Source organism: Bos indicus, chromosome 3 (genome assembly GCF_029378745.1).
Source record: "Bos indicus isolate NIAB-ARS_2022 breed Sahiwal x Tharparkar chromosome 3, NIAB-ARS_B.indTharparkar_mat_pri_1.0, whole genome shotgun sequence".
Classification (NCBI taxonomy): Eukaryota; Metazoa; Chordata; class Mammalia; order Artiodactyla; family Bovidae; genus Bos; species Bos indicus.
In genome coordinates, this window is record NC_091762.1 from 23,085,566 (window position 1) to 23,108,883 (window position 23,318).

The 23,318-nt window shown below is 44.0% G+C and overlaps 4 non-coding genes across 4 annotated transcripts; 3 read left to right on the plus strand and 1 right to left on the minus strand.

Moving 5' to 3' along the window:
• The first annotated feature begins 10,453 nt into the window (after window positions 1-10,453).
• On the plus strand, window positions 10,454-10,617 carry LOC139182418 (U1 spliceosomal RNA). Its single transcript, XR_011566081.1, has one exon. It is a non-coding gene; the product is annotated as a U1 spliceosomal RNA (small nuclear RNA).
• A 4,337-nt stretch (window positions 10,618-14,954) lies between these two features.
• On the plus strand, window positions 14,955-15,121 carry LOC139182424 (U1 spliceosomal RNA). Its single transcript, XR_011566087.1, has one exon. It is a non-coding gene; the product is annotated as a U1 spliceosomal RNA (small nuclear RNA).
• Window positions 15,122-15,746: 625 nt separating this feature from the next.
• On the minus strand, window positions 15,747-15,818 carry TRNAC-GCA (transfer RNA cysteine (anticodon GCA)). Its single transcript has one exon. It is a non-coding gene; the product is annotated as a tRNA-Cys (tRNA).
• Window positions 15,819-17,626: 1,808 nt separating this feature from the next.
• On the plus strand, window positions 17,627-17,700 carry TRNAN-GUU (transfer RNA asparagine (anticodon GUU)). Its single transcript has one exon. It is a non-coding gene; the product is annotated as a tRNA-Asn (tRNA).
• The last annotated feature ends 5,618 nt before the right edge of the window (window positions 17,701-23,318 follow it).

Sequence of the window (23,318 nt, forward strand, 5' to 3'; positions counted from 1 at the left end):
GGAAAGTTCCTAAAAGCTTTTTTTGTGTTTCACACTTTGAAAAGTAGTTTTTCGCTGTAAGAAATGCCAAAAAAAAAAAAAAAAAAGTATCTTTGGAATGGAGGATTCTGCAATATTTAACTTTTCATGAAGTATATTCTTTCCTTCTACGTGTTGGAATCCATTCTTAAAGGCGAATGAGATCAATATGTGTCACCATCACTGTCTTCCAGTTTGCTGTAATTCAAATGAGAAACCTGCTGCGTATACTAGGGAAAAAAATGAAAAGTAAAAAGACACCTAATGTAATGCTTCAAACATGGAACAATATCTCTTGACCTTCAACCCAAGACAGATAGAGAACCTAAAGATTCATACAGGGTTCATTATATCCCCCATCTTATTACTGCTAAAGTGAATATGCTAGACACATCGAATTGGGGCTCTATGTCTGTTGTAACAAGTGACCATGAGTTTAGCATCTTAAAAGAACACACCTTTATTATCTTACAGTTCTGTAGGTTAGGGGTCCAACAAAGATCTCACTGGACTAAAATCAAAATGTTGACAGGACTGCCTTATCTTCTGGAGGCTCCAAGAGATAATCTGTTAACTTGCCTTGTCTAAAAAGATTTTAGAGCCCTCCCGCATTCCTTGGCTCCTGCCCTCTTCATCCATCTTCTAAACTAGGTGCTCAAAGTGAGGTAGAGTCCTCACTTTGCATCGTTCTGACCTGAAGGCCCTGTGTAATTACTGGGTATCCATCTGAATGGTCCAGGGTCATCTCCTCGTCTCAAAGTCTGTGTCCTAAACACAAGTGCAAAGTTTCTTTTTCTAATATATTCACAGGTTTTGAGAATTTCAGCAGGGACAACCTAGGGGGGCAGTATTCTGCCACTGACAATGGTAGTAACTAAGGTGCTAGTGAAGTGAGTAAAGTCGCTCGGTCGTGTCCGACTCTTTGTGACCCATGGACTGTAGCCTACCAGGCTCCTGCAGCCGTGGGATTCTCCAGGCGAGAGTACTGGAGTGGGTTGCTGTTTCCTTCTCCAGGAGATCTTCCCAACCCAGGGATCGAACCCGGGTCTCCCGCATTGCGGGCAGATGCTTTACCATCTAAGTCAAGGTGCTAACTAGTATTGAAACTAAGAATAAAAATTGTTTACTTTCGACAAAGTTTAGTAAAATTAAGACGATATATGAAGGTGCAATGCCGAACAGCAAAGCAAGACAAAGTCAAATCAGAACCCTAGAAGTGCTCCACTGATGACCATTATATTACACAAGGACTAGCCAGTTTAGGTTCCTTTTCTCAGATGTTGATTACCCCGCCTCCCAGATTGAGTTTGAGGATAGAAATTTCATCTGAGCCTAAGAGCCTGTGATGGAGAAAGTGAAGGTGGTGATGGAGTCGCTGAACCTAGAACCCTGTCTCCAAGGAACAGATGGGACCATTTTCTCAGACTTACCCTTGTATGAACAAGGGGTCCTTGTGCACCTTCACCAGGAGGGGGCGCCATGGACCCTCCCTTGGAACTTGGCCTCATGAAGAAGCGGGCACCAAGAAGCTAACCTGTCTGGGACTTTAGGAACAAGATGTTCAGGGTCCCAGTGGAGAGGTTCCTGACTTTTAGTCACGCAACTGGGGGGTGGGCCTAAGGCCCGTGCGTCCTCGGTTGACTGGGGAGGGGGAGCTCCTCAGGCTGAGCCATCTTGTGCTGTCTCCTCCAAACCAATTTCTGACCAGAGACAAATGTAGCCATGCTTCTTAGGCTGGTGGAAAACACTCCCTCATTTTCCTCTCAGACTAAGGCAGCGCCTTCATATGTTGGCCTGCTTTGTGGTGTGGGGGAGGGGTGGGGAGGATGGGAGCAGGAGGAGCAGGGACAAGGAGGAGTGGGAACGAAAAAAGCCTGGGAAGATACAGGGCAGGAGGAGAAGGAAGCAGAGACAGAAGCTGAGGAAGAATAAGGAGGAGGATGACCAGAGCCTGAATGGCAAGAAGGTCCTAGTCTCTGGTCCCAGAATGGCAGCTGCCTTCTCTTGAACTTCCCCTGACCTCATGTTGGACACACACCCTAGCCTCCTCTCTCATCCACCAACTTCATTTAGTCCCACAAGAGCAGACTCCCATTGCCCCCACCCCCAACCTCCTTACATGCCTTGATTCTGGGGATTTTTTTTCTCCTTTTCCCTTAGGTCTCTCCAGAGCTACCACAGTTTCCTCCTCACCAGCAAACAAACCCTTGTCTGTGGTTCTGGAGAGTCCAAACCACAGAAATCTCCCAGGAAATGCAAGTCACATGGGCTCATGGCTTCACCCTGAAGAATCTCAATTCAGCCATCCAAGACATGCTAGGTTGATATTTGGGAAGATGCCAAACTTTTCTTGGCTTCCTCGATGGTTCAGAGGTAAAGAACCCAACAACAATGCAGGAGACTCTGGTCGATCCGTGGGTTAGCATGACCCCCTAGAGGAGGAAATGGCAACTCTTTCCAGTATTCTTGCCTGAAAAATCCCGTGGACAGAGGAGCCTGGCGAGTTGCAGTCCAAAGGGTCGCAAAGAGTTGGACATGACAGAGCACACACCCACAAACTTGGTTTTAAAAAGGAAAGCAAACTCTAAGAGACCCTTGGTGCAAGTCACTGTTACATGGAACAACTTACACTATGAAATCCTAAACCAGGTGATCAAACATCATTCTAAAGTCACAGATCATCCTTAGCAAGAGAAAGCGGGCTATAAGTACTCTGTACAGGAACAAAACTGGGACAGATCCCACCAAGGCCCAGGTAGGAGAATATGCTTAGGCCAATGGCTAAGTAACCTCCTGTATTAGTCAGCTTGGGCAGCCATACAAAATTACCGTCGATTGGCTGGCTTAACCATCAACCTGTTTTCACACATTCTGGAGGCTGGATGTGCAAATCAAGATTGATGTTTGTGCCAATTCAGTTTCTGGTGCAAGCACTCTTCCTGGCTCGCAGATAGCAGATGCCTCGATGGGTCCTCACTAGGCCTTTTCTTATTGCTTGAGCTGGGGTAGGGCACCTCTTGATAAAGGTGAAAGAGGAGAGTGTAAAAGCTGGCTTAAAACTCAACATTCAGAAAACTAAGATCACGGTCCCATCACTTCATGGTAAATAGATGGGGAAACAATGGAAACAGTGACAGACTTTATTTTCTTGGTCTCCAAAATCACTGCAGATGGTGACTGCAGCAATGAAATTCGAAGATGCTTGCTCCTTGGAAGAAAAGCAATGGACAAACCTAGACAGCGTATTGAAAAGCAGACATTACTTTGCTGACAAAGGTCTGTCTAGTCAAAGCTGTGGTTTTTCAAGTAGTCATGTATGGATATGAGAGCTGGACAATAAAAAAGGCTGAGTGTCGAAGGACTGATGCCTTCAAACTGTGGTTCTGGAGAGACTCTTGAGAGTCTCTTGGACTGCAAGGAGATCAAACCAGTCAATCCTAAAGGAAATCAGTCCTGAATATTCATTGGAAGGACTGATGCTGAAGTTGAAGCTCCAATAATTTGGCCACCTGATGTGAAGAGCTGACTCATTGGAAAAGACCCTGATGCTGGGAAAGATTGAAGGCGGGAGGAGAAAGGGATGACAGAGGATGAGACGGTTGGATGGCATCACCGACTCTATGGAGATGAGTTTGAGTAAACTCTGGGAGATGGTGATGGCCAGGGAAGCCTGACATGCTGCTGCAATCCATGGGGTCGCAAAGAGTCAGACGCGACTGAGTGACTGAACAACACCAACAAGGGCAGGAGCCTAAGCTCTCTGGTATCTTTTCTCATAAGGACACTAATCCTATCAGATCAGGGCCCCAAGACTATGGTCTCACTTAATCTTAATTACTTCCTTAAAATGCCTTCTCCAAATACAGACCCACAGGGATTAGGGTTCAAGATATGAATTCGGTGTGTGGGGGGGGGGTGGAGGGGCACATCCATTCAGTTCCTAACACCCTCCCCAGCCTCCTCCCCGCATGAAGGCATTTGCAGCTCTGGTCCCTGGGAACTGCCCAGGCTCTGGGTCCTCAGATTCCTCTCCCCACAGACTTTCTCCCCTCTCTGTGACTCCAGTGCCTCAACACGGGGCCCAGCTGTTGCCTGGCTGACACTCAGAAGCAGTGGACTGACTTGCTTTCACCTGGATCACGTTCAGAAGAGAGCAGCCACCCTTGACTGTTATGCCTGCACAAATGTGTTCACTGAGGAGACTGGCTGTGGTGGCAGAATAATGTTTCCCCGAAGACGTTCACATCCTGATCCCTGGAGTTTGTGATTATGTTACTTGACATAGCAGAAGAAACTTTGCTGGTGTGATTAAATTAAGGACCTTGAGATGGGGGGCTCATGAAATCACAAAGGTCCATGTAGATGGAGGAAGGACAGTTGGTATCAGAATAATGTGTTGTGAGAATAGCTTGATCAGCTGTGACTGGTTTGAAGATGGAAGGGAGCCATGAGAGTGAAATGTGGGCATCTTCTAGAGGCTGGACAAAGCAAAGAAATAGATTCTCCCCTAGAGCTTCCAGGAAGAAACTCAACCCAATTGTCACATTGATTTTAGCCCAGGGAATGCATCTTGGATTTCTGATCTCCAGAACCATAAAATCATAAATGTGTGATAAGCCACTAAGTGTGTGGTAATGTGTTACAGTAGCAATAGGAAACTCCTATAGCGGACATTGGTGGATAAAGAATATTTAAACCCAGTTCTGGTGGGAATTTGTTACCATGTCTTTAGACTAATTACTCTATCCCCAGAAATTCGAACTTTCTAACTGTTCAGTTCTCAGTGTAGATAATGTAAATAATACTGGATGAAGTACCAGCCATCCCCATATAAAAGGTTGAAACCCTCACTTGCACTCAGGGATAAACATCTAATAAGCTCCAAGACAGGGTTGTGCACACCTGGTCTATTTGAGATAGGGTTGCAGGGACTGGGGCACTGGATTTATAATGTTCTCCACTGGGCTAGCTGCAGAGGGCTGGGCTCAGGGGATTCTTCTGTCATATCCAGGTAGTCTGGTATCTGAATGCCCTTCCCTTCAATGATGAACTTCCCACATCTGCAACTGTTAAGGATCACATTCTTGCTTTCTTAGTTTCCCTAGGGGCTAAGTTGTGGGTCTGTTATCAACAACTGTCCAATCTTTAGCAGTAACAACTCCTCCAGAATTTGACAGGAGTTGAGAGACACAAGAATGTTTCCATGGTGACTCAGTAATAAAGAATCTGCCTGCAATGCAGGAGACACGAGCTAGAGAATCAGTTTCAACCTCTGGGTTGGGAAGATCCCCTGGAGGAGGAAATGGCAACCTACTCCATGGATTTCCCTACTCTTGCCTGGAAAAACCATGGACAGAGGAGCCTGATGGGCTACAGTCCATGGGGTTGCAAAAGAGTTGGCCTCAACTGAGTGACTGAGTACACATGCAGGAGACACAAGGAGTAGGCTCCGGGGAATTTCTTTTTGTCCCCTGCAGTGGAAGAATCCCCTCATCTCAAGCTCCTTAGTTTAACACAGACCAGGTGCAGCAGAAGTCATGGAGCCTCGGCTGGTGTCTAGTGTCCAGGGCCAGTAGTGTCACTCGTGGAAAGCGACAGCGTTTGCCACTCATCAAGGGGCACCAGTGCCCTTCCCATCTGGCCTGTGTGCTCATTTCCATTGGCCTTTCTTATTCCTCCCAGTTTGTACAGCCTGGTTCTCCAGTTTGCCGGACATTCTCTGAGCTATTAGTTTGGGGTGGCCTAAAATTTCCTTCAATTTTTTAAGTAAAAAATAAAAGATATATTTTTTATTTTCACAGAGAACTTAATTAAACCACATATGCACCATTTCGTTTCACAACCTTCTGTCATTCTTCAGGCAACCTCACAATTCCATCTTCCCCAGATATTTTTATCTTTTTGGCAAAGAACTGTTTCAGGTGCCTTTTATAGCCTCCCAAGAAATTGAAATTTTTTCCATTAAGAGAATTTTGTAAAGACCAAAATAAATAAAAATCCAAAGTCTGGTGAATAAGGCAGTTGAATCAGAACTCCCAGCCAAGCTGTAACCATTTTTGCCTGGTCATCAGAGAACATGTACTCTTGTGTTATCCTGATGGAACAGTATGTACTTTCTGTTGACTAATTCTGGCCACTTTTTGTTGAGTCTGACTTCCAGTTGGTCTTATTGGAAGCAGTGAAGTGAAGTGAAAGTCACTCAGTCGTGTCCAACTCTTTGCAATCCCACGGAATTCTCTAGGCCACAGTAATGGAGTGGGTAGTCTTTCCCTTCTCCAGGGGATCTTCCCAACCCACAGATCGAACCCAGGTCTTCCACATTGCAGGAGGATTGTTTACCAGCTGAGCCACAAGGGAAGCCCAATGGGAAGCAGTACCTTTGGGAATTAATCATTTGATTTTCCAGAGGGGCTCATAATAGAGGACTCCATTCTAATCCCACCCCATATACACAAAGGCACCTTTTGTAGATTAAGACAGCCTTTGGTGTGGTTGGTAGTGGTTCATTTTGCTTGGCCCACCATCCCTTCGATTCCACATTATTGTCCAGTTTACACTTTTCATCGCCCATCACCATTTGTTTTAAAAACAGAAAATTTCTGTTACATTTAAGTAGAGAATCACATGCAGAAATATGGTCAGGAAAGTTTTTTTCCACTTATGTGGAGGGGCTTCCCTGGTGGCTCAGACAGTAAAGAATCTGCCCACAATGCAGGAGACCCAGGTTCGATCCCTGAGTCAGAAAGATCCCCTGAAGAAGGAAATGGCAACACACTCCAGTATTCTTGCCTGGAAAATCCCATGGACAGAGTAGCCTGTAGGGCTACAGTCCGGGGGGTGGGGGGGGGGGGGTGGGGTCACAAAGAGTCAGACACACCTGAGCGACTAATACTTTCCATTCCTTTTAAGTGGTCTACCTGACTGGGGAGCATCCTCCAGTGAGAAATCTCTGGCACAAAAGTTTGCAAACCACTTTGGACGTGTTCTGTGAGTCACAGCACCTTCTCCATACAATGCACAAATCTTTGTGTGTGTGTGTTTCAGTTGCATTTTGACCTTACTTAACGTAATAAAGCATAATATGCTGAAAATGTTGCTTTTTTCCCTTCCATCTTCAATATTAAAATGGCTACACAAAAATTATCAACTTTGATCGCATTTTTAACTGCATGCTGATATGACAGTGTGTGACAGCTGTCACATAATAATCTAACAAACTAGTTTTGAATGATGTTAAAGACACTAAGTGCTACTAGAGCCACCTTATGGCAAAAACCGAATGAACCATTTGGCCAACCCAATAGCTCTTGAATAAAGCATATTTCAGATAAAATTAGCCACAATCTATTTCTGATGGCTGCAGAGGAAATAAAGAAAAAGGGGAAAGAAGGGAGGAAGGAAGGAAGGAAAGTTCTTTCTAGAAGTTAGCTAGCTGCTGAGTTTCTTTGTGTTTAACTCCAGGATTCTCTTCCTCCAAGCTAGTCACCTTCCCCCTTAAGCCAAAGTCACCCTCAAGGATCAAGTTACTCCATTCCTTTCTCTCTAGTCTGAAACCACAAGTTGGCTGTCTTCTCCCTCCTCCCATCTCCAGGCCCTGGAGTCTAACCGAATCATATCCAGTGAGAAAACAAACCAACTAACAAATTATCTTGAGATTGGCACCCCATGAAATCACAAAGGTCCATATAGAGGGAGGAAAGAGAGTTGGTGTCAGAATAATGTGTTGTGAGAATTACTTGATCAGTTGTAACTAGCTTTGAAGGTGAAAGTGGCCTGCTGCTGCTGCTAAGTCACTTCAGTCGTGTCTGACTCTGTGCGACCCCATAGACGGCAGCCCACCAGGCTCCCCCGTCCCTGGGATTCTCCAGGCAAGAACACTGGAATGGGTTGCCATTTCCTTCTCCAACGCATGAAAGTGAAAAGTGAAAGTGAAGTCGCTCAGTCGCGTCCGACTATGAGAGTAGAATGTGGGCATCTTCTAGAGGCTGGACAAGGCAAACAGATTCTCCCCTAGCATCTCCAAGAAAAACCACTACAATCCAACTGTCACATTGATTTTAGCCCAGGGAGATGCATCTTGAACTTCTGATCTCCAGAATCATAAGAAATGTGTGTTGTTTTAAGCCACTAAATATGTAGGAACATGTAACAGTAGTAATAGGAAACTCCTACAGTGGACCTCGGTGAATAAAGAATGTTTAAAACCAGTTATGGTGGGAATTTGTTACCATAGCTTTAGACCAATTACTCTATCCCCAGAAATGCAAACTTTCAAACTGTTTAATTCTCAGTGTAGAAAATGTAAATAACACTGGATGAGGTACCAACCATCCCCATATAAGAGGTTGAAACCTTGCTTGCACTCAAACATCTAGTATGCTCCAAGGCAGGACTGTGCATGCCTGGTCTATTTGACACAGGGTTGCAGGGGCTGGGGCCCTGAATTTATAATGTTCTTCACTGGGCTAGCTACAGGGCAGTCCTTTGTTATATCTTGAGCAACTACTATCTGAACCCCCTCTTTCCCTTGATGAGGAATTTTCCATATTTTGCAACTTTTGAGGATCACACACTTAGTTTTCCGAGGGGCTAAGATGTGGATCTATTACCAGGAACTTGCCACTCCCTATAAGTAACAACTACTCCAGCATTTAATAGGTGAGAGACACGAGGAGTAGGCCCTGGGAAAATTCTTTCTGGCCATGGCAACAGAAGAATCCCCCCACCACAAAATCTTCAGTTTAACAGCAGCCAGGTGCAGCAGAAGGCATGGACCCACGGGTGGTGTCTATGCCCAGGCCCAACAGGGTCAGCGCTGCAAAGCCATAGGGTTTGCCACTAAGCGGAAGGCACCAGTGTCCTTGCCATTTGGTTTCTGGGCTCACTTTCATCAGCCTTTTTCTTTCCTCCCACTTTGTATAAATTCATTCTCCACTTTTCTGGAGATTCTCTAAGGTATTACTAGTCCTGGATTAAAGTTTATATCAGATGAAAAGAGCCAGAGTCTATTTCTGATGACTGCAGAGAGAGAAATTGGGGGTGGGGGTGGGGAAGGGAGGAAGAAAGCAAGATTATTCCTGGAAGCTAACTGCGTGCTTAGTTCCTTTGCTGTTCGCTCCAAGATTTTCCAGAAGTCACCTTCCCCCTTAAGCCAAAGGCACCTCAAGGATCAAGTTACTCCATTTCCCCTTGCTCTCTGGTCAGAAAACACAAGCTGGCTGTCTTCTCCAGCCTCCCACTTCTCCACCCTCAGGTCTAACCCAGTCTTAAGCAGTAAGAGAAAACAAATAAACAAACCTCACTCTCCAAGCAAACAGGTCATCTTTCTTGCCCTTGTTTTAGTCATCAGTTTCTAGTTCAGAATCCTCATTTCTTGTATTCTGTATGTGGTAAGCAAAGGAAAAGCGTGGTCCTTGGGATATCGTGAGAATGAAACAGGAAGAATCTGCACAGAAAATAAGTCCACCGAGTAGCACTTTGAGAGGTAGCCCTAAATCCGTATGTTTATACACATGAAATATACACATGCTTTTATTTTGTCTCTATACTATTTCTATTCACTGTTTTACAACTTATTTATTCCTTAAAAACTTTTGCATCAGCGTAACACACGATCCCTAAATTTCTCTCCTCGGCGTGCAATCCAGCACGAAAAGTCAGACTCCGAGGAGGCTGGCAAAATCCGTCTGTATCTCCATGTACATGTATGGCTGAATCCCTTCGCTATTCACCTGAAACTTCCACAACATTGTTAACTGGCTATACCCAAATAAAAAATAAAAATTTTTAAGTGAAAAGAAATAAAACCCGTCTATGTCTCACTTAAAGGGTGAAAGTTACATCGCTCAGTCGTGCCCGACTCTTTGCAACCCCATGGACTGTAGCCTACCAGGATCCTCCGTATATGGGATTTTCCAGGCAAGCGTACTGGAGTGGGTTACCAATTCCTCCTCCAGGGGATCCTCCCGACCTAGGAATTGAACCCGGGTTTCTCGTATTGTAAGCAGAAGCTTTACCGTCTGCGCCACCAAGGAAGTCCAAAGTCTCTTCTATCATAAGTAGGTCGATTGCTAAGGTTGATGAAATCATGACGTCACTTTCTCGTCACAGGGGACTGGCCATTGGTCATGTCGACAGGGATGGGGCGGGGCTTGGGTTGAACGAGAGGCGCCGTCTTAGAGGTCCTGAATGGGGTTGGCTTATGTAAATTTTGCAGCGAAGTGGTACTGTTCCCGGCGAGCCCCTTCCCTCGCTAAGGAAATTTTCCTAAGATTTTGTTGATTTTTTTTAGAAGAGTTATTTGGAGGGCCTGAGAGGCGTGGAAAAGGAGAGAGTGCGGTGGAGAGTGGAAGAGTTGCAGGGAAACGGCAAAGTCAGAGTGTGTGTACAGTGAACCTGTCTAAAGCTGTGCGGGGGGCAGGAAGAAGGTCAACTCATACTTACCTGGCAGAGGAGATACCATGATCAAGAAGGTGGTTCTCCCAGGGGGAGGCTCACCCATTGCACTCCGGGTGTGTTGACCTCTGCGATTTCCTCAAATAGGGGAAACTCGACTGCGTAATTTGTGGTAGTGGGGGACTGCGTGCGTGCTTTCCCCTGATAACTAAGTAAAAACTGCAGACTTAATCTGTGTTTTCTTGGTGGTGGTTTAGTCACTAAGTCATATCTGACTCCTTGACCACATGAAGTAGTCTGTTCGTAGGCTCTTATGTCTATGAAATCTTTCAAGGCAAGAATACTGGATTTTTTCTTCTCCAAGGAATCTTCTTGAGCCAGAAATCACACTCGGGTCTCCTAAGTTTATGCCAAAGCTCAAGTTTGTTTTTCCAAGGTGATAGAGTTGGAAAAGACAGATAGGCTGGGGGCAAAGTAAAACTCAGACATACATATGCAACGAAGAATGTCTTTTTTCATTTTTTTTAGGTTTTTTGTTGTAGTAGGTATGGATTTGCAACTATTTTCTTCCCATTTGGTCGGTGCCAAAAAGTTGCAAGTTATCTTTAAGAAACTGAATGAAGGGGTGTGATTACTTTTGAGACACCTCAGGCAAAACTTCTATTGACATACTTGCAGTTGTTGTTCACTCACTCAATGATGTCCGATTGCTTTGCAAGATGTTTGCTAGTCATGATACTTTGTGTGAAGTCTTGTTGTCTTGACAAATGCAGACCTCAAGAGATTTTAGTGGGAACCTGTGTTCTGTACCACATATAACTCTTTAGAGTCTTAATGGTTTTCCCACAACTTGAGTTCATAGGGTCCCCACACCCATATACAATTAATAGAAACTAAATCACTGCAGTTGGTGACTGCACCCATGAAATTAAAAGACGCTTACTCCTTGGAAGGAAAGTTATGACCAACCTAGATAGCATATTAAAAAGCAGAGACATTACTTTGCCAACAAAGGTTCGTCTAGTCAAGGCTATGGTTTTTCCAGTGGTCATGTATGGATGTGAGAGTTGGACTGTGAAGAAGGCTGAGTGCCAAAGAATTGATGCTTTTGAACTGTGGTGTTGGAGAAGACTCTTGAGAGTCCCTTGGACTGCAAGGAGATGCAACCAGTCCATTCTGAAGGAGATCAGCCCTGGGATTTCTTTGGAAGGAATGACGCTAAAGCTGAAACTCCAGTACTTTGGCCACCTCATGTGAAAAGTTGACTCATTGGAAAAGAATCTGATGCTGGGAGGGACTGGGGGCAGGAGGAGAAGGGGACGACAGACGATGAGATGGCTGGATGGCATCACCGACTTGACGGACGTGAGTCTGAGTAAACTCCAGGAGTTGGTGATGGACAGGGAGGCCTGGTGTGCTGTGATTCATGGGGTCATAAAGAGTCGGACACGACTGAGCAACTGAACTGAATTGAACTGAACTTGGTGTGGTTGGTAATGGTTCATTTTGCTTACCCCACCATCCCTTCGATTCCACATTATTGTCCAGTTTACACTTTTCATCGCCCATCACCATTTGTTTTAAAAACAGAAAATTTCTGTTACATTTAAGTAGAGAATCACATGCAGAAATATGGTCAGGAAAGTTTTTTTCCACTTAAGTGGAGGGGCTTCCCTGGTGGCTCAGACAGTGAAGAATCTGCCCACAATGCAGGAGACCCAGGTTCAATCCCTGAGTCAGAAAGATCCCCTGAAGAAGGAAATGGCAACACACTCCAGTATTCTTGCCTGGAAAATCCCATGGACAGAGTAGCCTGTAGGGCTACAGTCCGGGGGGGGGGGGGGGGTGGTCACAAAGAGTCAGACACACCTGAGCGACTAATACTTTCCATTCCTTTTAAGTGGTCTACCTGACTGGGGAGCATCCTCCAGTGAGAAATCTCTGGCACAAAAGTTTGCAAACCACTTTGGACGTGTTCTGTGAGTCACAGCACCTTCTCCATACAATGCACAAATCTTTGTGTGTGTGTGTTTCAGTTGCATTTTGACCTTAACATAATAAAGCATAATATACTGAAAATGTTGCTTTTTTCCCTTCCATCTTCAATATTAAAATGGCTACACAAAAATTATCAACTTTGATCACATTTTTAACTGCATGCTGATATGACAGTGTGTGACAGCTGTCACATAATAACCTAACAAACTAGTTTTGAATGATGTTAAAGACACTAAGTGCTACTAGAGCTACCTTATGGCAAAAACCAAATGAACCATTTGGCCAACCCAGTAGCTCTGGAATAAAGCATATTTCAGATAAAATTAGCCACAATCTATTTCTGATGGCTGCAGAGGAAATAAAGCAAAAGAGGAAAGAAGGGAGGAAGGAAGGGAGGAAGGAAGGAAGGAAAGTTCTTTCTAGAAGTTAGCTAGCTGCTGTGCCGGTGCCAGCCGGCAAAGTCGATCAGGTCCCGAGAACGTGCACAACGCGGCTGAGAAACAAAACTATAGCAAAAGAATTCTACAACAAAGATGGGGTCGAGAGGTTCAGACATGTCTCCACAAAGGGAAGCGGTCTGACCACGACTTTATTCAGCATCTTATATTTATACAGGAGAGCATGAGAAAAACAAGACAGTTAACTTTTTTCTTGGTTGACCTATACATCTTACAAAAAGTCACAAGAAATCTTGAGAGCATGGGAATGGCACCCTGTTATTATTTCTTACACCAGATAACATTTCCCTGTTCGTGAGAAGTTTGTCCAGAACTCCAGGTGTCTGCAGTAAATAATCGCCTAATCTCTGTGGTGGCGGGACAGAGAGCTATGTTTGCAAGCAAACCCTCAAGGACTGAGGCAGCTCCCAGAGCTGTGTCCTTCAGACAAAGGACCCCGTTCTCAGGGTGAGCTCCCCGCACTGCTGAATTTCTTTGTGTTTAACTCCAGGATTCTCTTCCTCCAAGCTAATCACCTTCCCCCTTAAGCCAAAGTCACCCTCAAAGATCAAGTTACTCCATTCCTTTCTCTCTAGTCTGAAACCACAAGTTGGCTGTCTTCTCCCTGCTCCCCTCTCCGGGCCCTGGAGTCTAACCGAATCATATCCAGTGAGAAAACAAACCAACCAACAAGTTAACCATACTCTTCAAGCAAACATGTCATCTTTCTAGCCCTTATTTTAGTCATTAACTTCTTTTTCAGAATCTTCATTTCTTGTATTCTATATGGTGAGTGAAGGAAAAGCTTGGTCCCTGGGATATCATGAGAATGAAGTAGGAAGAACCTGCGCAGTGAATATGCACACTGAGTATCACTTTGAGATGTAACTCTGAATCTGGCTGGAGAATACTTGAGAGTCCCTTGGACAGCAAGGAAATCAAATCAGTCAATCCTAAAGGAAATCAACCCTGAATATTCATTGGAAGGACTGATGCTGAAGCTGAAGTTCCAACACTTTGGCCACCTGATGTGAAGAGCTGACTCACTGGAAAAGGCCACCATGCTGGTAAAGACTGGGGGCAGGAGGAGAAGGAGACCGCACAGGTTGCCATGGTTGGATGGCATCAATGGACATGAGTTTGAGAAAACTCTGGGAGATAGTGAAGGACTGGGAAGTCTGGCCTGTTGCAGTCAATGAGGTCGCAAAGCCTCGGACACGACTGAGCAACTGAACAACAAATACACATGACACATACATATGCTTTTACTTTATACATGGTGGTGATTTGGTCACCAAGTCGTGTCTGACTTTTGCGAGTCCATGGACTGTAGCCTGCTTGGCTCCTCCGACAATGAAATTCTCCAGGCAAGAATACTGGAGTGGGTTGCCATTTCCTTCTCCAGGGGATCTTCCTGACCCAGGAATGGAACCCAGGTCTCCTGCATTGAAGCACTGAAGGCAGATTTTTTTACCGACTGAGCTACGAGGGAAGTTTTTTTTTTTTTTTGAATACTTGTATATATATACGTGGATACACTGTTTTACAGCTTCTTTATTACTTAAAGTCTTTTTGCATCACCATAACACACAATCTCAGAATTCCTGTTCTCCGCGTGTGAACCAGGACAAAAAGTTAGAATTTGAAGAGACTGGCAAAATTCGCGGTATCTCACCTAAGTGACAAGATGTTTCTTAGCATGGGATTGGTAGGGTCCACAAGGCGGCGGAAATAATGATATCACTTCCCCTTCATTAGCCGACCCTCCATTGGTCATATTGGCAGTGGTGGGAGGGGAGATGAGGGCTGGGCGTGGGTTGGAGGGGAGGCGTGGCCTTAGAGGTCGTGAATGGGTTTGGATTATGTAAATCTTGCAGCGAAGTGGTACAGTGCCAGGCGAGCCACTTCCCAGTTATGGAAGTTTTTCTGTGATTTTGTTGGATTTTTTAGAAGAATTGTTTGGAGGGCCTCAGAGGCATGGAAAAGAGGTGGTGAGGAGGGTAGCGGAAGGGATGTGGGGAAATGGCAAAATGAGCATGTGTACACAGTGAACGTGTCTAAGGCTGTGTGGGGGCGGGGGTGGGGAGGCAGGCGAAAGATCAACTCATACTTATCTGGCAGAGGGGATACTTTAATCCTGAAAGTGGGTCTCCCAGAGCAAGGCATATCCTTTGCACTTTGGGATTATTGACCTCTATGATTTCCTCAAATGTGGAAAACCACACTGTAGTAACTTGTGGTAGTAGGGGGCAGCATGTGCGTTCTGCTTCCGTAACTAGTGATAAAAATGCAGTTTGTGACATGATGGTAAAAACTTACTTGGCCTCTCTATTTTCCCAATTATTAACTGGTTCTTTTTCTATTTTTGGCATTCTTTGACAGTGCCAGGCCTCTGTCAGTTCAGATCAGTCGCTCAGTTGTACCGGATTCTTTGAATTAGGCCTTATCCTGCTCAATTTATCCTTTTACATACCTTCTATCAGTTCAGTTAAGTCGCTCGGTTGTGTCTGAGTCTTTGCGACCCGGTGGACTGCAGCACCGTCTGCAGGATGGCTTTCCTGTCCATCACCAATTTCTGGAGCTTGCTCAAACTCATGCCCATCAAGTTGGTGATGCCATCCAACCATCTCATGCTCTGTCATCCCTTTCTCCTCCTGTCTTCAATCTTTCCCAGCGTCAGGGTCTTTCCATTGAGTCAGTTCTCTGCATCAGGTGGCCAAAGCATTGGAGCATCAGCTTCAACATCGGTCCTTCCAATGAATATTCAGGACTGATTTTCTTTAGGATGGACTGGTTTGATCTCCTTGAAGTCCCAGTGAAGTTGCTCAGTTCTCCCGCGTGGTAGGCAGAGGCTTTACTGTCTGAGCCACCAGGGAAGATCCAAAATCTAGGCCTTAGAGGGGGCACCCGGATTTGAACCAGGGACCTCTTGATCTGCAGTCAAATGCTCTACCACTGAGCTGTACCCCCGTACAGTCCAGTGAACTCTCAAAAGTCTTCTCCAGCACCAGAGTTCAAAAGCATCAATTCTTTGGTGCTCAGCTCTCTTTATAGTTCAAATGTCACATCCATACCTGACTACTGGAAAAACCATAGAGGGGCTTTTGACTAGATGGACCTTTGTTGGCAAAGTAATGTCTCTGCCTTTTATATGCTGTCTAGATTTGTTATAGTTTTTCTTCCAAGGATCATGCATCTTTGAATTTCATGGCTGCAGACACCATCTGAAGTGATTTTGGAGACCTAAAAATAAAGTCTGTCACAGTTTCCATTGTTTCTCCATCTATTTGCCATGAAGTGATGGGACCAGGTGCCATGAGCTTAGTTTTCTGAATGTTGAGTTTTAGGCCAAATTTTTCACTTTCATCAAGAGGCTCTTTAGTTCCTCTTTGCTATCTGCCCTAAGGGTGGTGTCATCTGCCTATCTGAAGTTATTGATATTTCTCCCAGCAATCTTGATTCCAGCTTGTGCTTCATCCAGCCTGTCATTTAGCACGATGTACTCTGCATATAAGTTAAATAAGCAGGGTGACAATCAGCCTTGATGTACTCCTTTCACAATTTGGAACAAGTCTGTTGTTTCAGGCACAGTTCTAACTGTTGCTTACTGACCTGCCTATAGATTTCTCAGGAGGGAGGTCAGGTTGTCTGGTATTCCCATCTCCTGAAGAATTTTCCACAGTTTGTTGTGATCCACACAGTCAAAGACTTTGGTGTAGTCAATAAAGCAGAAGTAGATGTTTTTCTGGAACTCTCTTGCTTTTTTGATGATCCAATGGATGTTGGCAATTTGATCTCTGGTTTCTCCACTTTTCTAAATCCAGCTTGAACATCTGGAATTTCACGGTTCACATTCTGTTGAAGCCTGGCTTGGAGAATTTTGAGCCTTACTTTGCTATCATGTGACATAAGTGCAATTGTGCAACAGACCAATCTAGAGAGCATATTAAAAAGCAGAGATACTACTTTGCCAACAAAGGTCTGTCTAGTCAAAGCTATGGCTTTTCCAGTAGTCATGTATGGATGTGACCATAAAGAAAGCTGAGTGCCGAAGAATTGATGCTTTTGAACTGTGGTGTTGGAGAAGACTCTTGAGAGTCCCTTGGGCTGCAAAAAGATCAAACCAGTCAATCCTAAAGGAAATCAGTCCTGAATATTCATCAGAAGGACTGATGCTGAAGCTGATGCTCCAATACTGTGGCCACCTGATGCGAAGAACTGACTCATTTGAAAAGAACCTGATGCTGGGAAAGATTGAAGGCGGAAGAAGGGGACGATAGAGGATGAGATGGCTGGATGACATCACCGACTCTATGGATCTGAGTTTGTGCAATCTCCGGGAGTTGGTGATGGACAGGGAAGCCTTGCATGCTACAGTCCATGGGGTCGAAAAGAGTTGGACTCGAATTGACTGTACCCTGCCATTATACAGCATTCGGTTGTTGACTCTGGTAGTTATTGGAAATTTTTCTATGTATAGGAGCGCAAAGAGTGTGGAAAGTGGAGAACGTGAGCCCAAGAGAAGCTGGAGTTGTCTTGTGTAGAAGGTCAGGAGAAGGCTTGAAGGGTCGTGGGCTCCGCGTTGTTTCGTCGGACCCCAAGCTCACTAGGGCTTGGTGTCCACAGCCTGGCGTGCCCGACAACAAGACTCAATGTCTCTGGTGCCGGCGAGGCTGGACCAAGATAGAGACATTTGAATCACTTTTCCACAGCAGTTGGAAGGGACGGGGAAATCCATTCGGATTCCAGGACATTACAATAAAACCTTGCAGCAGCTGGTCTCTGTGGTGCAATTGGTTAGCACGTTCAGCTGTTAACTGAAAGGTTGGTGGTTCGAGCCCACCCAGGGACGGATTGGCTTGGACTCCAGCGATGTTATTAACTATTGTTTTTATGCATCTGCAGCGCCTGAAATCTCCACCTACTTCACCTCAGCATGTTCTTTCCTCCCTTCCGGTTTTTATCTGGTGTCCCTGGTCTCTCTGGACGCCTGCCCACACGAGTTCATCTGCCTTGTACATTCCAGGGCAGCTGCCAAAGGATGAAGGCACACGCACACAGGTGGGAATTGGGCGGAATCCCTTACTCAAGATGGGACATCGCAAATTAGGCTCTATGTCACCACGTGGGCTGGCACCCCACTGCCATGGGATCTCACCGACACCTCCACCCTTTCATTTGGGACTGTCACTTTCTTTTTTCTCTTTCTTTTTTTGTTTTCTTTTCTTCCCCACCACAAGTACCATCATCCAGTTTCAGAGCACTCCTTTCATCTTCATTTCCCTTCAGTTCAGCTGTAGATAATCCCCTTTCTTTGCTCTAGCCCCAATTAATGTTAATCTGCCTTCAGCCTCCATGAATGTCTTTTCGATACTTCAGATAAATCGAATAAATCAATATATAGTGCTTTCTGACAGGTTTCTTTCACTTAGTGCAATGTTTTTGAGGTTTATCCAGGCTCTGGCTTAAGTTTGCTTCTTATTACTGAGAATTTCATTGTGTAAATATACCACATTTCATGTACCAGCTGATGGGCATTTGAACTGTTTCCACTTTTTTTTTTTTTTTTTTGCTATTATAAATGCTGCTACAAATATTTGTATAATCTCATCTGCACCTATTTCATTTTTTTTCATTTCTCTTGAATAGATTTATAGAAGTGAAATTGCTGAGTTTATAGTAAGCTTGTTTGTAGTAATACTTCCTAAGGCCAACTTGACTTCACACTCCAGGATGTCTGGCTGTGGGTGAGTGAGCACACTACTGTCGTTATCTGGGTCATTAAGACATTTTTCATATAGTTCTTCTGTGAATTCTTGCCACCTTTTCTTAATCTCTTCTGCTTCTGTTAGGTTCAGGCTGTCTCTCTACTTTATTGTGCCCATCTTTGCATGAAATATTCTCTTGGTAGCTCTAATTTTCTTGAAGAGATCTCTAGTCTTTCTGATTCTATCGTTTTACTCTATTTCTTTGCACTGTTCACTTAATCATAATATTGCCTGAATTGCCTGGCCCAGTATCAATGAAGTGTAACTGTTATTATGACATTTTTAATGAAGGAATGTGATACGTATTTCTTTCTCCCACAAAATGTCAGGGCACACAGACACCAAAAATCAAATTTCTTAAATATCTTTGTTGGATCTCACATACCAGTATCATTAAGAAGGGGAGGAGGAAGATGGTGTGGGGTAAGGGGGAAGATTAACTTTTAAAAATGTTTATCTCCATTTCAAGTGGATGTGCTCTTATGCCATTCACAGACCTTTTTAAATATCAGTTTTAACTTTTTCAAAAGTCACTGTTGGTCAAAGTCAAACCAGGCTAATCAGTGTACAAATTGATTGGCAGAACATCGATTAAATATTCAATAGCCTTTATAACCACATATATGCTAATGTGTCTTCTAAAGTCACTGTTGCAGGTATCATTATCAACTCCAAAAGCCCAAAGCCATATTTCCCTGATACCTTGTGGTCACTGTCATCACCTTTAGTCAGTGTATCCTATAAACTGAAGGTCTCTGTATTATTACATGATCTTAGAGGCAGAGATGTATGTCCAATTGGTTTCAGTGCAGGAAGAGACCCTGTTTTTCTGTGAAACAATGGAGCTGAAGAGCACTCTATGTTCCCAATAAGCCATATCAAATTTTTTTTTCCTCAAGAATTGCTGATTATTCTATTGTGGTAACATTTTTATACAGACTATATACTACTTTGTGTGCATGGTAAGTCACTTCAGTCACGTCCAACTCTTTTGATGCTATGGACTGTAGCCCACCAGGCTTCTCTGTCCATAGGATTCTCCAGTCAAGAATACTGGAATGGGTTGCCATATCCTTCTCCAGGGGATCTTCCTGACCCAGGGATTGAACCCATGTCTCCTGCATTGGCAGGTGGTTTCTTTACCACCAGTGCCACCTGGGACTATATACTACTTTGAGTCCTAGTAAGAGAATGGTTTCCATGATACAAGAAACTAGAAGCTAAAACATCACTCTGAAAACTAGCTTTTCCCCACTGAGCAAGTTCTCCCTAGGACTCCAGAAGTTTTTAATAAGCTTGGTGCTTAGTTGCTTACTGTATGGTATATGGGATTAAGGCTATTTTTTCACAGCATTTCAGATAAATTATTGCAATGTGACTTTAAGTCACATAAACCTAACTTTTATTAGGTTTCAATTTTTGAAGTTTAGGAAGAAGTTGGATGACAATTGCTTTTCTGATGTATTCTCGAGTTTCCTCACATAGCAGTGTCATCCCTCAGTTTGTATGGGGGGTTGTGAGGGAGGTGGAGCCCCAATGTTGAAAAGCAACCTGCACATTCCTTCCTTCACTTAGTCATGAATGCTTAGTGGAGCACTTGGTCATTGTGGCCATTTTCAACCTTGTGAAACCACCAGCCTAGCCAATCCCAGCAGAGTTATAGTGGCACACATATCAGGGGAATTTCCTATGGTTTGAACTTACAAACTGATAGGGTAGGATGTAGGTTAGAAGAAGACTGTCTTTCCCAGAGTAATCCATAAGCTCATTCACCTGTTACTTGAATCGTTGGTGGTCCGAGCCCCAAAATGATACTATCCTTGTGAGTTTTTGTTTTTTGACAGATCTCAGGTATTTTCATGTTATGTTTGTGATGCACAGTCTCTGTTAACTACTTCTCTGATCCTCAACCTCTCTCTTTCAATCAGATATGGAAAAATCTTGCTTATACTCCTAAAGGCTCATATTAATTACTAAAGGGTTTGGTGGAAAGAATTATTTTTTAGAAGGGTAAAAATAAGTTCTGGAGTTCCAAGCTCACTGACAATATAACCTTTCTGCCTGAGGCTGAGTCTCTGCAGCTGCTCATTCCTGGAAAGCTGGCGTCAATTCCCTGAAGCCAAATACCAGGGACACATCTCTCATTGAACAGCTTAGGTGTTTTTTTTTTTTTTTTTTTTTTAATTCCTTGAAGCCAGAAGAACACACTTCATGGTCTAAGTAAGACAGTGGTAACAAGGCTCTATTATAAGATTTGGGCTTTGGCTGGGTGATAGGGGGAGGATGGGAGGAAGCAGGGTGTGTTCCATATTGAGGACTGTTAGCTCCAGCAACTCTATGATTGAACTAAAGAAGTAACATCATTTTGTTATGACGAGGATGTTTGGGATTTTGTAGTGCAAACATATCACAGTTGCTTGATGGATGCTGTTTCCTGCTGGGTTCATACATTGTTTAGGATTTTGAGAGTGAGGGATTGATTCATGGAAAAGATTTGATGTTGGGTTAATTTGACTTCCCTTGGCAAGACAGCCAGGCTGCTGCCAACTGGGAACTCACTCATCCTGAAGAGTGAGTCTCCATGATTGAGCTTGAACAAAATAAAAATTCGAAAACTGATACTTAAGTTTAAATGTTCATTCAGTTCAGTTCAGTCACTCAGTCATGTCCGACTCTTTGGAACCCTATAGAGTGCAGCACGCCATTCTTCCCTGTCCATCAACAACTCCCAGAGTTTGCTCAAACTCATGTCCATTGAGTCAGCAATGCCACCCAACCATCTAATTCTCTGTCATCCCCTTCTCCTCCTGCCTTCAATCTTTCCCAGCATCAGGGTCTTTTCCTATGAGTCAGTTCTTCACATCAGGTGGCCGAAGTATTGGAGCTTCAGCTTCAGCATCAGTCCTTCCAATGAATATTCAGGACTGATTTCCTTTAGGATTGACTGGTTTGATCTCCTTGCAGTTCATGGGACTCTCAAGAGTCTTGTCTAACACCACAGTTCAAAAGCATCAATTCTTCGGCACTCAGCTTTCTTTATGGTCCAACACTCACATCCATACATGACTACTGGAAAAGCCATAGCTTTGACTAGACAGACCTTTGTTGGCAAAGTAATATCTCTGCTTTTTAATATGCTGTCTGGGTTTGTTATAGCTTTTCTTCAAGGAGCAAGTGTCTTTTAATTTCATGGCTGCAGTCACCATCTGCAGTGATTTTGGAGCCCAAGAAAATAAAGTCTGTCACTGTTTCCATTGTTTCCCCATCTATTTGCCATCAAGTGATGGGACTGGATGCCATGATCTTTGTTTTTTTAATGTTGAGTTTTAAGTCAGCTTTTTCACTCTCCTCTTTCACTTTCATCAAGAGGTTTTTTAGTTCCTCTTCACTTTCTGCCATAAGGCCACGTGGTGTCATCTGCATATCTGAGGTTATTGATATTTTTCCTAGCAATCTTGATTCCAGCTTGTGCTTCATCCAGCCCATCATTTAGCATGATGTACTCTGCATGTAAGTTAAATAAGCAGGGTGACAATATACAGCCTTGACATACTCCTTTCCCAATTTGGAACCAGTCCTTTGTTCCATTTCCAGTTCTAACTGTTGCTTCTTGACCTGCATACAGATTTCTCAAGAGGCAGGTCAGGTGGTCTGGTATTCCCATCTCTTTCAGAATTTTCCACAGTTTGTTGTGATCCACACAAAGGCTTTAGCATAGTCCATGAAGCAGAAGTAGATAATTTTCTAGAATCTCTGGCTTTTTCTATGATCCAACAGATGTTGGCTAATTGATATCTGGTTCCTCTGCCTTTTCTAAATCCAGCTTGAACAAATGGAAGTTCTCGGTTCGCGTACTATTGAAGCCTGGCTTGGAGAGTTTTGAGCATTACTTTACTAGCGTGTGAGATGAGTGCAATTGTGCGGTAGTTTGAGCATTCTTTGGCATTGCCTTTCTTAGGGATTGGGATGAAAACTGACCTTTTCCAGTCCTGTGGCCACTGCTGAGTTTTCCAAATTTGCTGGCATATTGAATGCAGCACTTTCACAGCATCAACTTTTCAGATATGAAATAGCTCAGCTGGAATTCCATCACTTCCACCAGCTTTGTTTTTAATGATGCTTCTCAAGGCCCACTTGACTTTGCACTCCAGGATGTCTGGCTCTAGGTGAGTGATCACACTATCGTGGTTATCTAGGTCATTAAGATCTTTTTTTTGTATAGTTCTTCTGTGTATTCTTAGGACTTTAAATATTAGATTTTTTCTTCATTTGCAGTCAAAATAAAAGGAGAGGCTGTATTCAAAGGACTTAGTGACTTAGTTTGAGGAACTTAATAACACTAGCTGATCTACTGGTCTCCTCAAATTGCTTCACCGATGCTGGTAGAGGTTGTTTGGTAATATTAAAGACACATTCCTCCACACCAGAAATGCCCTTCATAGTGTCCTTCATGTTGTGTGTATTAGTGGCTCAGTCATGTCTGACTCTTTGCAATTCCATGGACTGTAACTTGCCAGGCTCCTCTGTCCATGGGATCCTCCAGGCAATAATACTGGAGTGGGTTGCCATTCCCTTCTCCAGAGGATCTTCCTTATCCAGGAATCAAACCTGGGTCTCCCACATTGCAGGCAGATTCTTTACTGACTAAGCTACCAGGGAAGTCCTCAACTGGTACTTTGCATAAACCTTGTCTGGAGAGCCC